Genomic DNA, 13,171 nt, shown 5'->3' on the forward strand with positions numbered 1-13,171 from the left:
TTAATCCAGCTCCCAAGCTGGTTAACGGCTTTGGTGGGTGCTGGCCCACTGTAATTTCAGCAAATGGACTGTTGCACCTGCAAAATTGTTCAAGGGATGTTAAGATCAGGGAGAGGGACGCGTCTGAACGTGAGGCCTGCTTTCTGACAGTTCCAAAGTAGATGTCTGCATATTGGCTGACTACGCACATGTTGGATAATGCACTTTCAATGCACTTTAGCTATCGTTTGGAAGTAGATTTTTTGTTTCACGCTCGAAAAATTCAGTTCCAAATGATCTCTAAAGAGGATTGGAAGTGCATTATCCAACGTGTGCGGAATCAGTCTCTGTTTATATGGGAAACTGGAAGGGCCAGCATCCAAATCGGAACAGGCCAAGAACTACATGGATGCTTGAGGCCACAAAAGAGGCTCACTTCTGGTTGGACAGGTTTATGTTTGGTGGTAGAGCATATAGTTTGTGGGCTGCACCCCAGATTCAGACCCCAGCACTGTATTGAGTTGTCAATAGGATGATACAAGCAGTATTGTCTGAGACTATTGAAGGGGGCTTCTTGGGTTTTAGCTTGAGAAATCCCCTGTGCTACACAAGACAAAGGTAGGCTGGTCTCTTTTTCTGGATCCAAAGCAGAATTTGTTGTCTTCTGCCATACGAGATTTGGGTAAGGGGAACACTCGAAAGCTTGATTGCTCAAGGTTAAGGAAATGCAACTGGTGGGGCAAGGACTGTCACCAACCAGTTGGCATCTGCCTTTTGGAGATGGATCTTCAATTGCCTCTGCCCAATGGATGAAAAAAAATTGGTGGAAAGTATTGTCAAGCTGCAGCTTGACTTACAGCGACCCCTCATGGGGTTTTCAAGGCAAGAGATGTTCTGAGATGGTTTGCCATTGCCTGTCTTTTTCCAGAGACCCTGGGTTTCTTTTATGGTCTCCTGTCCAAGCATTAATCAGGGCCAGCCCTATTTATCTTCCAAGATCTGATTAATTCAGGCTTGCCGGAACTGGGCTATCCTGGTCAGGGCAGTAAGGAATGGTGCTTCTATAAATCCTAGGGGGGAGATAAGGTGACTACCTCTTTTTGACGTAGCAAGATTTGGGAGGGCTGTCCAAAGATTGTCCTAAAGTTTAAAACGAGCATGGGATATCAGTGATTTGTGGCTGTTCTAATCTGAATCATTCGCTAGATAACGTGCCCTTCAAGACTGGAATAGTTGGTTTAACCAAAGCATATCCGGCTGTGACCTCGTTCTTTTCCAAATGAGTCAGTAACTTAATGGTTCATCTCTAGGTCAGCTTTGAGGCTCTCTTCTTCCCCTTGTCCACTAAAGATCAACAATTGTGGGATGAAGAATTAGGAAAAGCAAGCAGCAAAGACCCCATCGACCTGGGCTCCCCTTCTTGGGGGAACTGAATCTCTGTGTATGAGATTTTTTGTTCAGGGTTTTCAGCTTAGTTTTGAAGTTCTGGGTTTCAGTTTTCTCTCCCCATGTTGGTCCCATCATGGTTTTAATTTTAAAGTTGGATCTGTTGGATGTTTATGGGTGTTGAGAGTCAGCTTTTGGGGGGATTAGTCAAAAAGCAGGACAGAATCTGACCAGAAGAGTGGGCTGGCACAGGGTTGGTGTCCTCCTGCAGTTCTTTAACCAGAGATTTTCTTAACCGCTCTACTGTTGCATCCAACGGGAGAATGGCTGGTGCAATTGTCCTGCTGTTCTTTAAGATTCTGGAGCTGACTTACAATGAACCCCGGGTGTCCTGAATCAAAGCGGTTGTGTGAACATCTCCCAGTACCTTCTCACAGAGTGCATTTGGCACAGTATGTGGTGTGAGATCGAGATCGTCGCAATGCTCGCTTCTGTGCAGACCAAAATCACAAGTGTTGCTGTCGTATTGCCTGAAAAGGGCTTCAGGCTAAGAATCTTCCAAAGGTAGTATGTACCAGAATTGGCTCACCGGATTCACTAGCTTTCTCAAAACTAAAGTGGTTCCAAGATAGTCTTGACGTCTGCCCGTGTATAGGAAATCGAGTTGGAGACTACAAAATCCATGATGCAGAGTAACTACTGTGTGAAAGTGCAAGGATAGGATAGTTAGAGAATGTGTAATGTTTACAAGGTAGGAACAATACAGGCGGAAGCAGCTGGAATCTGAAGAGTTGGGTCTTTCGGCAAACCTGAAATCTGAATAAGATAAGCAGATCCATATTGGAAATCAGCAGAGGCTCAAATATACTCATTCGCAGTTGCTTCACCAGGGGATGGAGTGTTCTCTGTCTCCTCCTCGCAAGTCCCACCAAGCTGTGTGTGAGCCATAGTTTCTAGCACATCCCAAACATTGACCTTTTTTATGTTGCTAAAACAAACCCTTTGATCCTGCCCTTTGCTTAACCATCTATACTTTTACCTTCCCTCTTGAAAACAAAGGCCATGTCCCAAAGCTAAGACAAATGGAAGATCTTTTGGAAGTAGAGAGAAGTAAGATTTATAGAAATTTCTTCTAACTCAAGGTGGTTAACAAATCAGTAACAGTGGCAAGGATGCGAAAACAGTGAGCGACCTGTAATAAGTTGAGAACAATACAAGATACATTTGCTCTAGTTCTAGACTTGATTTCCAGGGGTAATAAATAGCCAAGTGGAATTGCTAACAAAAGTTAATATGATCACACGTGGTTAGGGTAATTTGCTTTTCTTGGCTACAGTGCAGGCAGTTGTCCCACAATGGCCTCCTTGAAAATGAAATCTTGCCCTCAAGTCATAGCTGACATATGGCAAACCCTGGTGCGATTTTCATGGCAAAAGACTAAGATAGTTTGCCATTGCCTGCCTCTGCAACCCTGGTCTTTGTTAGAGGTCTCCAATCCAGTGACTAAGCAAGGTCAACCTTGCTTAGCTTCTGAGATCTGATGAGATTGGGCTTACCTGGGCTATGCAGGTCAAGGTGGCCTACTTGAAAGCTCAGCCAAAAAGAGCCTGTCAGTTAGCTGTGCCATAGCACCACTTGTTGCCTTTCCCCAGATCATGACCTTTGAAGAGGAGGAACTGCCCCCCCCTTTATTGCCGTGTTATACAAAGAAGCACGCACCTGTCTTTTCTTTTGAACACCTTCCAATTGGCTATAAAAAAGTAAGGTGAAAACGTCATCTACAAAACCCTATGAAATGGTAAAGGTAAAATGGCAAGTCCTGGAATAAGATTAGTGGCGTGAGGAAAGAAAAAAACCTGTCGAGCCAAGAAGTACATCATACGCCCTCTGAACTAAGACTGTCGCAGGAGTGGCTCAGACATTTTATTTATTGTATTTTTATGCTGCCTTAACCTGGAAGTTCCAGGCCAGCCTGATCTTGTCAGCTCTTAGAAGCTAAGCACGGCCACCCTGGTTCATATTGAACGGGAGACCAGCATGGAAGTCCAGGGTTGCTATGCAGAGGCCAGCAATGGCCAGCCACTTCTGTCCGTCTTTCGCCTTGAAAACCCAAAGGGGGCCACAGCAGGCCGTGACTTGATGGCATGGTGCACCCACACATTTTTATGCTAGTGGCGATCCAAAGTTACTTACGAAAATACAATCTGCTTTAACGAAACACAGTCGAAAAACGAGCAAAAAATGCACAAAGCATCGTGGCCTGGGCTCCAACCCAGTCCATCAAGACCAAAGACATAGCCAGAAAATCCTTACATGGTGTAGATGAGGAAATAAGACGAGCTTCCCACTGCGTGTAGAGTGGACAAATTAACTGAATTATGATGGAGAATGGCAATGATAACAAGAACATAATAATAACATTCAATGTATATAACGCCCTTCAGGACAACTTAACGCCCACCCAAAGCGGTTTACAAAGTGTGTTGTTATTCTCACAACAATCACCCTGTGAGGTGGGTGGGGCGGAGAGAGCTAGAAGCTGTGACTGACCCAAGGTCACCCAGCTGGTTTCAAGCGGAGGAGTGGGGCATCAAACCCAGTTCTCCATGTTGGAGTCCTGCTGCTCTTAACCAGGTGGGAAAAGCCTTCTGGAGTACAGTGTTTCTTAAAATGAAAAAGAACTAATGTGCTACAAATATCCAGTGTGGTGTAGCCATTACAGTGTCATAAAATCACTGAACTTGCTTTGATGGGTGACTGGCCCCAGAAGGATACGGCGGCTGAATCTTTCATTGCATGTCAGTCATAAGTATCGTGTCACCTTCCACCAGAAATTTCTGCCTGCCTGCACTCCTATCGTTGCAATCTTAATCTTGTAATATGTACTTTCATTTTGGACAGAAGCCGAGGTTTTCAGCGTTCACAATGGCGGGCCCCGTACCGATTTCTGTGCTTACTCAGTGAACTCGCGAAACAAGGCTGTGCTTAGGACAGCCAGGCAAGGGCCCAACAGCGTGACGCAAAGTCAGATTGTGATAAAGAGAAAGATTAAACGCAAAAGGAAATCTTAGTGGAGAGAAAGTAATCATCGGCTGAAGCAAGAGTTTCCTCTCAACAGGGCCTGTGAGCATGTGGAGAAATTGGGCAGTTCTTTGCCCAACCGGAATACCTCCATTGCGAAACCTGCCACAGCTCTTGTTTTCTTTTAAAACGACACTTTGAAAGATCCTGTCAGGGCAGCATGGAGTTCTTCGCAACAGGACTTCGGCGTGTACTTTTAAACTACCCTTCACCTGGCAGGACAGACTTGGGCTGAGAGCTGCGTAATCCTTGGCTCACGGCTCCAGTATGATTTTTGATTCTTTTGTGCATACCATGCGGCTGTTATCATTCTTGCCCCTCAATGCATAAGATTTTTAGATGGGCGTGACACTGTGAGGCCACATCCTGTTCCCTTCGGCATCCTGTTGCTGAGCATCCTCAGGAATTTCCTTTCTCCTTGCTCTTTGTGCAGCCCAAGTAGACTCAATGAACATCCAGTTTGCAGTTCTGAGAGAGAATTATGCTAGGCTTACGTGATCTAGGGGAGGCAGGCACACATGCATCTTGGGCCAGTCACACTTGCTTAGACTTGGCTACCTTGAAGGGTTGTTGTGAGAATGAAGTAGGGAATAGAGATGGGCATGAACTGAAAAAAATCCGAACCATGCAGTTCGTGGTTCGTCAAATTTCACGAACCACAAACTTTCACGAACCTGCCCCTGGTTCGCGAACTGGTTTGTTTGGTTCGTGAAAACGGCATATCTGGGTCAGAAAATAATCACTTCTGGGTCAGCAGAAGGTCTGCAGGAAGTCCATCCCGTTGCCTAGGAAACTGATTGATTGGCACCAGGCTGTCTGCAGTCACGAACCAAAATATGAACTAAACAAACCAGCCTAAAGTTCATGGCAGTTCGTCAGTAATGGGATCTGACGAATCGCTGTTCGCGACCCATGAACCAGCCTGGTTCGTGCTTGATTTTGGTTCATATTTCGGTTCGTGCCCATCTCTAGTAGAGAATGGAGAACTGCAGTGCACTACCCTGAAATCCTGGGACGAAGAGTGGGTCAAAATGTTCTAGATGGATAGAACTTGTATGAAACCTTTTGCCTCATGGCTGAAAACCTCAAATAGGTTTATGGTGGGATAGAAGCATATTTAGGGTGATGTTAGGGCTTCCTGGCGACTAGCCAGAAGGAGAGGAAAGACATTGATCTGCAATCTAGACAATTTCTGTCCTTTTATCAAAGGTTGACTACATAGGCACCAGCTGATAAAGCTGAATATAATTGCTGCTCTTAAAGGAACAGCTACAGGGGCTGGTTCTTTGGAACTGGCAAGCCCAGCTATGTTACCTCTGCCTGTGTGGGGGATGTGGTGAGTGCTGAAGTTGTGCCAACCAAGCAAGTGTAAATGGGAAAGGGAGGCCACACAGCAGCCTGGCTCCGATCTTGCATCACATTTTCTGCTCCTACTGCCTCCCATCGCCGTAGTCTCCTAATCTTATTAACCAGTCATTAGGCTATGAGGTCTCTGCCAAGAAGTATCACAGGTAACCTCAATCCCCACCCCCACGCCAGAAAGCTCCATCTGCTGCAAAGGAATTGTCCATGCAGAGGTACTGAAGCTGCCCCTGCTGAACTTCGGTCTTCTGCATGGCTGTTGAAGGCAGGTCATCCTGATCCTCGCCCTTCCTAAAAGGTAACAAGCTGCCTCAGCTGTTTGGCCAGGGATTATGCTGGCCGGAAGGCCACCCTGTACACAGATGCAAAGCAGAAGACAGGCCTTGTTTCTTTAATCTCAGTGGGGAATTATCCGGTAGCTTATCCCATAGGGCTGGGTCCTCTATTGTATCTGGTCAGCAGCATCAGGACTGGAATCTTAACATGACCTGAGATCCCCCAAGTTTTGAGTTTGGAATGGAATGCATGTGGTCATACCAAGCCGGTCCTTCTCAAATATTTGGCTAGGTCTGTTTTGATAGGAGATGGGTTGTCTATTTTGCAGCGAAGGACCAGGGCCTATATTCTGGCAGAAGGCTGCCTGGGTGTGTTCCAGCTCTCCTTGCTACCTCCCTCTTCCCACCGTGGAGGCCAAAAGCACAGCTATTTCTAAACAGGAGTGTGGATTAAGTCCCAAACTGCTCCTAGAGCCGGTACAAAGTCACTTTCCCCAAGCCTGCCACAATATTTATTAACATATTGTTCCCAAAAGTTGGCAACGTTCAACCAGAAACCTTAGAAGCCGGAATCTATAGATATTAAGCAAGGATTATAGTATCATACTGATATTTTATAGCTGCCTACTGGCTGCCAAACTGCTGCTTAAAGGTAGGAGTCGGTAGGGTTTTTTTAAAAAAAAATTATTTAATGTACAGTGGCTTACATTATTTTCCTCCAATTTTATCCTCACAACAACCCTGTGAAGTAGGTTAGATTGTGAGCACGTCTCACCCACGGTCATCAAGTAAATTTCCATGGCAGAGTAAGAATTCAAACCTACGTCTCCCAGATTCAAGGTTGCCAACTCCAGCCTGGAAAATTCCTGGAGATTAGGGGGCAGTGCCTAGGGTAGGTGGAGTTTGGGAAGAAGAGAGAGCTTAATTTGACTATGATGCCTCGGAGTCCCCCCTCCAAAGCTGCCTTTCCTCCAGGGTAAGTGATCGGTTGTAATTCCAGAAGAACTGCATGCCCTACTTTGAGATGGGTAACCCTAAGAGATCTGGAAAGGTTTCCTCTATAGATTCCTCAATACGAAAGTGGGCAGATGGCAGCAGATGATAAAATGGTTGCTGTCAGTCTGCTATGCACTCATCTTCCCTGTTGGTGGTGCTATCATTGAAGGTTCATAAACTTCATAACTGCTCAGAATAGATGTATAAGCAATAGAATGTTCAGCTATATTCTGTGAGGAAGTGAGGTCAGTTTAGTGGAAGGAAACATTCCACTGGTCATAAGGCAAGAAGGAAGGCGGTGCTGAGAAGCACGGAAACAGTGGGATGGGAGACTGAGAGCCAAGCTACAAGTGACGCCTTACACAGGTTGGACACTTGTCAGCTTCCCTCAAGTTTTGATGGGAAATGTAGGCATCCTGGTTTTACAGCTTGGCTCTCCATTACAGCTGCAAGACCAGGATGCCTACATTTCCATCAAAACTTGAGGGAAGCTAACAAGTGTCTAACCTGTATCAGGCGTCACTTGTAGCTTGGCTCTGATTGGGGTGGGTGTGGGGCAAAGTAAGTTGAGGAGGGATCTTAGAAACAAGAATGGATGGCTGGAAGAAGCAGAGGCCTAAGGGGGGAAGAACCAGAAGAAGAAGAGCACAAAAAGGAGTTCCCCAGCCCCAATCTCCCACCCTTGAGAAACTGCAGAGCAGGAGAAATAACTGTCTCCATAGTGAATGTCTAGGAACTTCCCCTAGTCTCTGTGGTCTTTACCATAGCAATGGGGGGGGGACTCCTAGACTGTCACCTAGAAAGAAGATCACATCCTCCCCAAATTCTACTTGCCCTAGACCCCCTAGGCAGTGTTGGGAAACCTACTTATGCTGAGGTTGTCAAGTCCTGTGTATGCTGACAAGCAGTACTTCCCAGGCAGAGAAAGATTTTTTCTGTCTCCTGGGAAAAACCTTTAACGGATGATGCTGGAATTGAACCTGGTATTTTTTAAATGCCATGCAGTTGCCCTTACCACTGAGCCACAGCTCCATTCTTCCCTAAAAGAAACTTGAGAAGCTGGGTGTGGTGGGCTTGAGGCCAAAGAAGTGATGAAGAAATGGATAAGAGGCACATTTTGATCGGTGAGTGAGTTGAAATGAATTTCTTGAGCTGTACAAAATGCCAATCTGTAACGTTCCTTGTGGGGTAAAGAAAGAATCCTGTCTTTGTTTTACCACATCCGTCCTATCAAACTAGCAAGCCACACATTCAGCCTGGCACCTGGAAGGGAGATACCTGAATTGAATTTAGGGTTGCCATCCTCCAGGTAGTGCCTGGAGATCTCCCGGAATTACAACTGGTCTCCAGGCCACAGAGATCAGTTCACCTGGAGAAAGTGGCTACTTTGGAGGGGGGGTGGACTCTATGGACCTATGCCATGCCAAGATCCTTTCCCTCCCCAAACCCCACTTTCTCCAAGTTTCACCACCACCACCACCACCCAGATCTCCAGGAATTTCCCAACTTGGAGCTGGCAACCCTAATTGAATTGGAACTTGGTGCCTCGTTTTGCGTCCTGTGAAGAGCATGAGATGTCTACTTGTGTGGACAGCTGGCTATTTATAGCCACAAGAGGAGCATGATAGATGTTCTGACTCAATCAGGGCCTGGCTATTATTGACCTTGTTCCAGCCTCGTTTGTCTTCTTCCCACGCCAAGATGCTGAATTGGGGCATCCCCCTCCCACACAAATTGCAGTTGCCATTTCATAGAGAAGTGTTGTGTGGTTAAACGTTTCTCTAAACCAGCGAATGGCCTTCTGCATTGCCATTCATTGGCTCTGCAAGCCATTAGTCATCATTGCCTATAGGTAGACTTGCAGAATTTATAGGTTGGCACAACCAGTCTGGCATCCCAATCTGGGGGCTGGTGCATTTAATTTCTTGTTACGAGTTGTTTGTTCTTTGAGTGTGTAGTTGAATTCAACTCCGCCTTCCCAACAGCGTCTTTGAATGTAACCTTACTTTGTCAAGGGTCGCTCACATGTGCTTCTGTGTTTCTTTGGCTGCAAAACAGGGCATCAATTTCTATATATGTGGTTTTAAAACTCCAAAACCCATGATACACTGTGATGTAGTTGTTTGTTCCCTGAGTATGTGGTTAAATTTAGCCTTCCACAATGAAACATGCAAGCATATGAAACAACATCCAAGACCTAAAGCAAGGAAGTCCTATTTCAATTCGCTCAATGCTACCAAACCTGTGCTTTGAATTTTTTGGTCACACTGCATTATGGGCTCTGAGATTTTGGTCTTATAAAAGCCTCAGCTTGGTGGGTTGTTTTTCCTTGTGGAGGTTTGTAGTGTCGCAGTAATACGTAGAAAGGGGGAACATCTGAAAGCAGCTACATTGTCTCTGATAACCTGCAGCTCAAGATTAAAACAACAGAACTACAAAAACATCCTCCAGGGAATTCTGTGAATTATTTTAGAGCTAGCATTACCGACTGAAAAACAGATCAATGTAGCTGCTAAGAATGCTGTTAGTTGGCTGCATCTGGCTTGTAAATTGGCTCCTTTCTTATACTCAGCTGATTTGGCCACACTGATCCATGCTGCAGGCTAGGCTACCATAACACACTCTACATGGGGCTGCCCTGGAAGACGATTTGGAAACTTCCACTGATGCAGAATGTGGGAGCCTATTTATTGTTAGGAGGCTGCTGAAACATACATATAACACCAGTTCAACAAGCACTTCCAAGTTTCCAGGTTCAGTGCAAGATGCTGGTTTGAAAGCCCACCATCTTGCCACAAAAAAAAAAAGATCTGTATTGATTAGAAATTGAGTTTGACATGACCAACTGGGTGGGAGAATCAGTTTAACTTTTTTCAAAGTGAACCATTTCATGGTTTCATATGGGGAATAAGGGTCTCTCTACACAAGACGCCTTGGCACGTGTTCGTCAAATGTAGGGAGATGAGAAGCATAGTTTAAAAAGACTGAGCCGGTGGAGATCGCTCTTCAGAGGGTTTGTTAACGGAGATCCAATCAAGGAATTCCATTATCATGCATACTGGCAATTTATAGGAAGTGCTTTGAATACTCCAAAGGGGTATAGAAACGAGAGGGTATTTCATTTGGGTGGGGTTCATTGTATCTTTCCTGTTCATGCTGTGAATTCCAGTCCATGTGGCTATGAATGTACACACACACACACAGTTAAGTGGATGCTATTTCCTCTGCATTAACCAGCACAGGATGCCACCCTTTGCTCCGGTCAAGGTGCCCTTCTGGCTGTGCAAATCAAATTCCTTCCAGTAACCACGCTTGGCTTAAATTATCTGGCAGAGGACAGCCATTTAGGAAGCCATCCAGACTTAATTATGTGATGCCATCTTAAAAGAAAAAAAAACAGATTGATTGCCTTTCTTGGCAAGATCTCCGATGGTTCGTCATCACCTTCTTTAGAGACTGCATTTTATTGCTCATCTGAAACCGCTCCACGATTCCCATCTGTGGTTCTTGGGGCCTCCTTAAGGTCAAACCACACGAGACAAAATACACTCGAATTACACTCAAATACACTCGAATTACCCATGTCATTCGAGTATATTTTGTCTCGTGTGGTGAGAACCTAAGTTAGCTGAAGGACCCCTTGTAGACATTTGGCTTCTTGTGCCTGAAAACCTCTTTACACAGGAGTTGGAGAACCTGCCACCAATTTTATTTATTTACTTATTTTCGATTTTTATTCTGTCCTCCCTGCACAGGCAGGCTCAGGGCGGATTACACTCAATAAAAACATTACAATATAATTTATACTTTAAAATAATTTAAAATAACAATAGCAAACAGTTCAATATAAATATTTACAATATAAGATAGCAGCACTCAACCAATAGGAGGTAATTGATCTACCACCTACTATCACTTAAAAAGGCTAGATTGAATCAAGCAATCAATCAAGTGATTTAATTACTATTGATAATAATAACAATAACATTCAATTTATACACCACCCTTCAGGACAATTTAACGCCCACTCAGAGCGGTTTACAAAATGTGATATTATTATCCTCATGACGATCACCCTGTGAGGTGGGTGGGGCTGAGAGAGCTCTGAAAGAGCCGTAACTGACCCAAGGTCCCCCAGCTGGCTTCAAAGGGAGGAGTAGGGAATCAAACCTGGCTCTACAGATTAGAGTCCTGCCCAGGGCTTTTTTTATGGGAAAAGAGGTGGTGGAACTCAGTGGTGGAACTCAAGACCTCACAATGATGTCACTTTGGGTCAGCTGGAACAAGGGGGGAGTTTTTTAAAGTTTAAATCGCCCTTGGCGAAAATGGTCACATGGCCGGTAGCCCCGCCCCCTGATCTCCAGACAGAGGGAAGTTTAGATTGCCCTCTGCACTGCTGAGCGGTGTGGAGGGCAAACTCAACTCCCCTCTGTCTGGAGATCAGGGGGCAGGGCCACTGGCCATGTGACCATTTTTAGGCAGTGCTGGAACTCTGAGCCAAAACACACGTTAAGAAAAACCTAGGTTCAGCACGTGTTCTCTTACCTCAAGGTTTGCCAGGATCTGTAGGAGTCCTGGAAGCTTAAAGTAGGCGTCCTGGAAGCTTAAAGATCTGTAGGGGTCCTGGAAGCTTAAAGTCCTGGAAGCTTAAAGGATCTGTAAGCGTCCTGGAAGCTTAAAGGCGTCCTGGAAGCTTAAAGCTTAAAATACAGGCGCCTGTATTTCCCCTTCCCTTTTTGCTGCTCTGTAAATGCTAAACTTTAAGCTTCCAGGACGCCTACAGATCCCAGCAGACCTTGAGGTAAGAGAACACGTGCTGAACCTAGGTTTTTCTTAACGTGTGTTTTGGCTCTCTGTTCCACCACGTTCCAGCTGAAAAAAGCCCTGGTTCTGCCACTCTTAACCACTACACCAAACTGGTTCTCAGAAGTCTGTTGTAATGGATACTGGATGAGTATTCATCCAGAGAAAGTTGACCAACAAAAGGTGCAGATGATTTTTTCTCCTCCCTTGCTCATAATACACAAAACTTGATCATACATGTAACTAGTTGGTAGGACTGACATACTTAAGTATTGCTTCCATAAATGCAGAATTAACATATGGAACTCACTGCCACATGATATAGTAATGGCAAACTGAGAGCTAAACTAATCATGTGCCTTGAATCTTAGATCACTTTTTAAAAGATTAGACACCTTCATAGAAAGTTAGGACTATCGGCAGCTGATAGCCATGACAGACAAATCAACCCCTTTATATTCAGTATGCCCCAGAATATCAGATACTGGGTGGCAAATAACGTTGACTTCCAGATGCATCTGACCGGCTATTCTTGAATACAGGATGCTGAACTTGGCATGGACCTCCGATCTGGTCCTGCAGCGATTGCAATTTAGTCACAACTCATTCAAATCCCATTGATTTTAATCTGCGTGACAACATCATAGTAGCACACACCCAATTGAAAGCCAACATCTGGAAGCACCCAAAGTAATCCCAGTTAATAATGGCACATATGTGATTAGAGGGCGCGGGGCAGGGAGGGGAAAAGGTTCCATCTCCAAGGATGTGGTTTGTTCAGCAGATTCGATTGTAGTGGCTTCACTCTGTTTCGAATACTTCACTGTGTTCTTCCATCTGGTCAGGAGAGAGGCAACTGCACCCAGAACTCAGCCACACAACATCACACCCTGGACTGTTACCTGTTTGATGGCCAGGCAAGATTTAACTGGTTACTTGATGTTGTCTACCAGCTTCTGACAACCACAAAACTGAACAGGGGGATTGTAACTTCCTGTAACTTATGTGTGTTTTCCTGTATGTAGCATCAGGGCTTTTTTCCAGCGGGAATGCAGCGGAACAGAGTTCCAGCTCCTCTTGAAAATGGTCACATGGCCAGTGGCCCCGCCCCCGATCTCCAGACAGAGGGGAGTTTAGATTGCCTTCTGCACCGCTTGGCGCAGAGGGCAATCTAAACTCCCCTCTGTCTGGAGATCAGGGGGCGGGGCCACCGGCCATGTGACCATTTTCGCCAAGGGCGATTTAAACTTTTAAAAACTCCCCCCTTGTTCCAGCTGACCCAAAGTGAC

Source organism: Eublepharis macularius, chromosome 15 (assembly GCF_028583425.1).
Source record: "Eublepharis macularius isolate TG4126 chromosome 15, MPM_Emac_v1.0, whole genome shotgun sequence".
Lineage (NCBI taxonomy): Eukaryota > Metazoa > Chordata > Lepidosauria > Squamata > Eublepharidae > Eublepharis > Eublepharis macularius.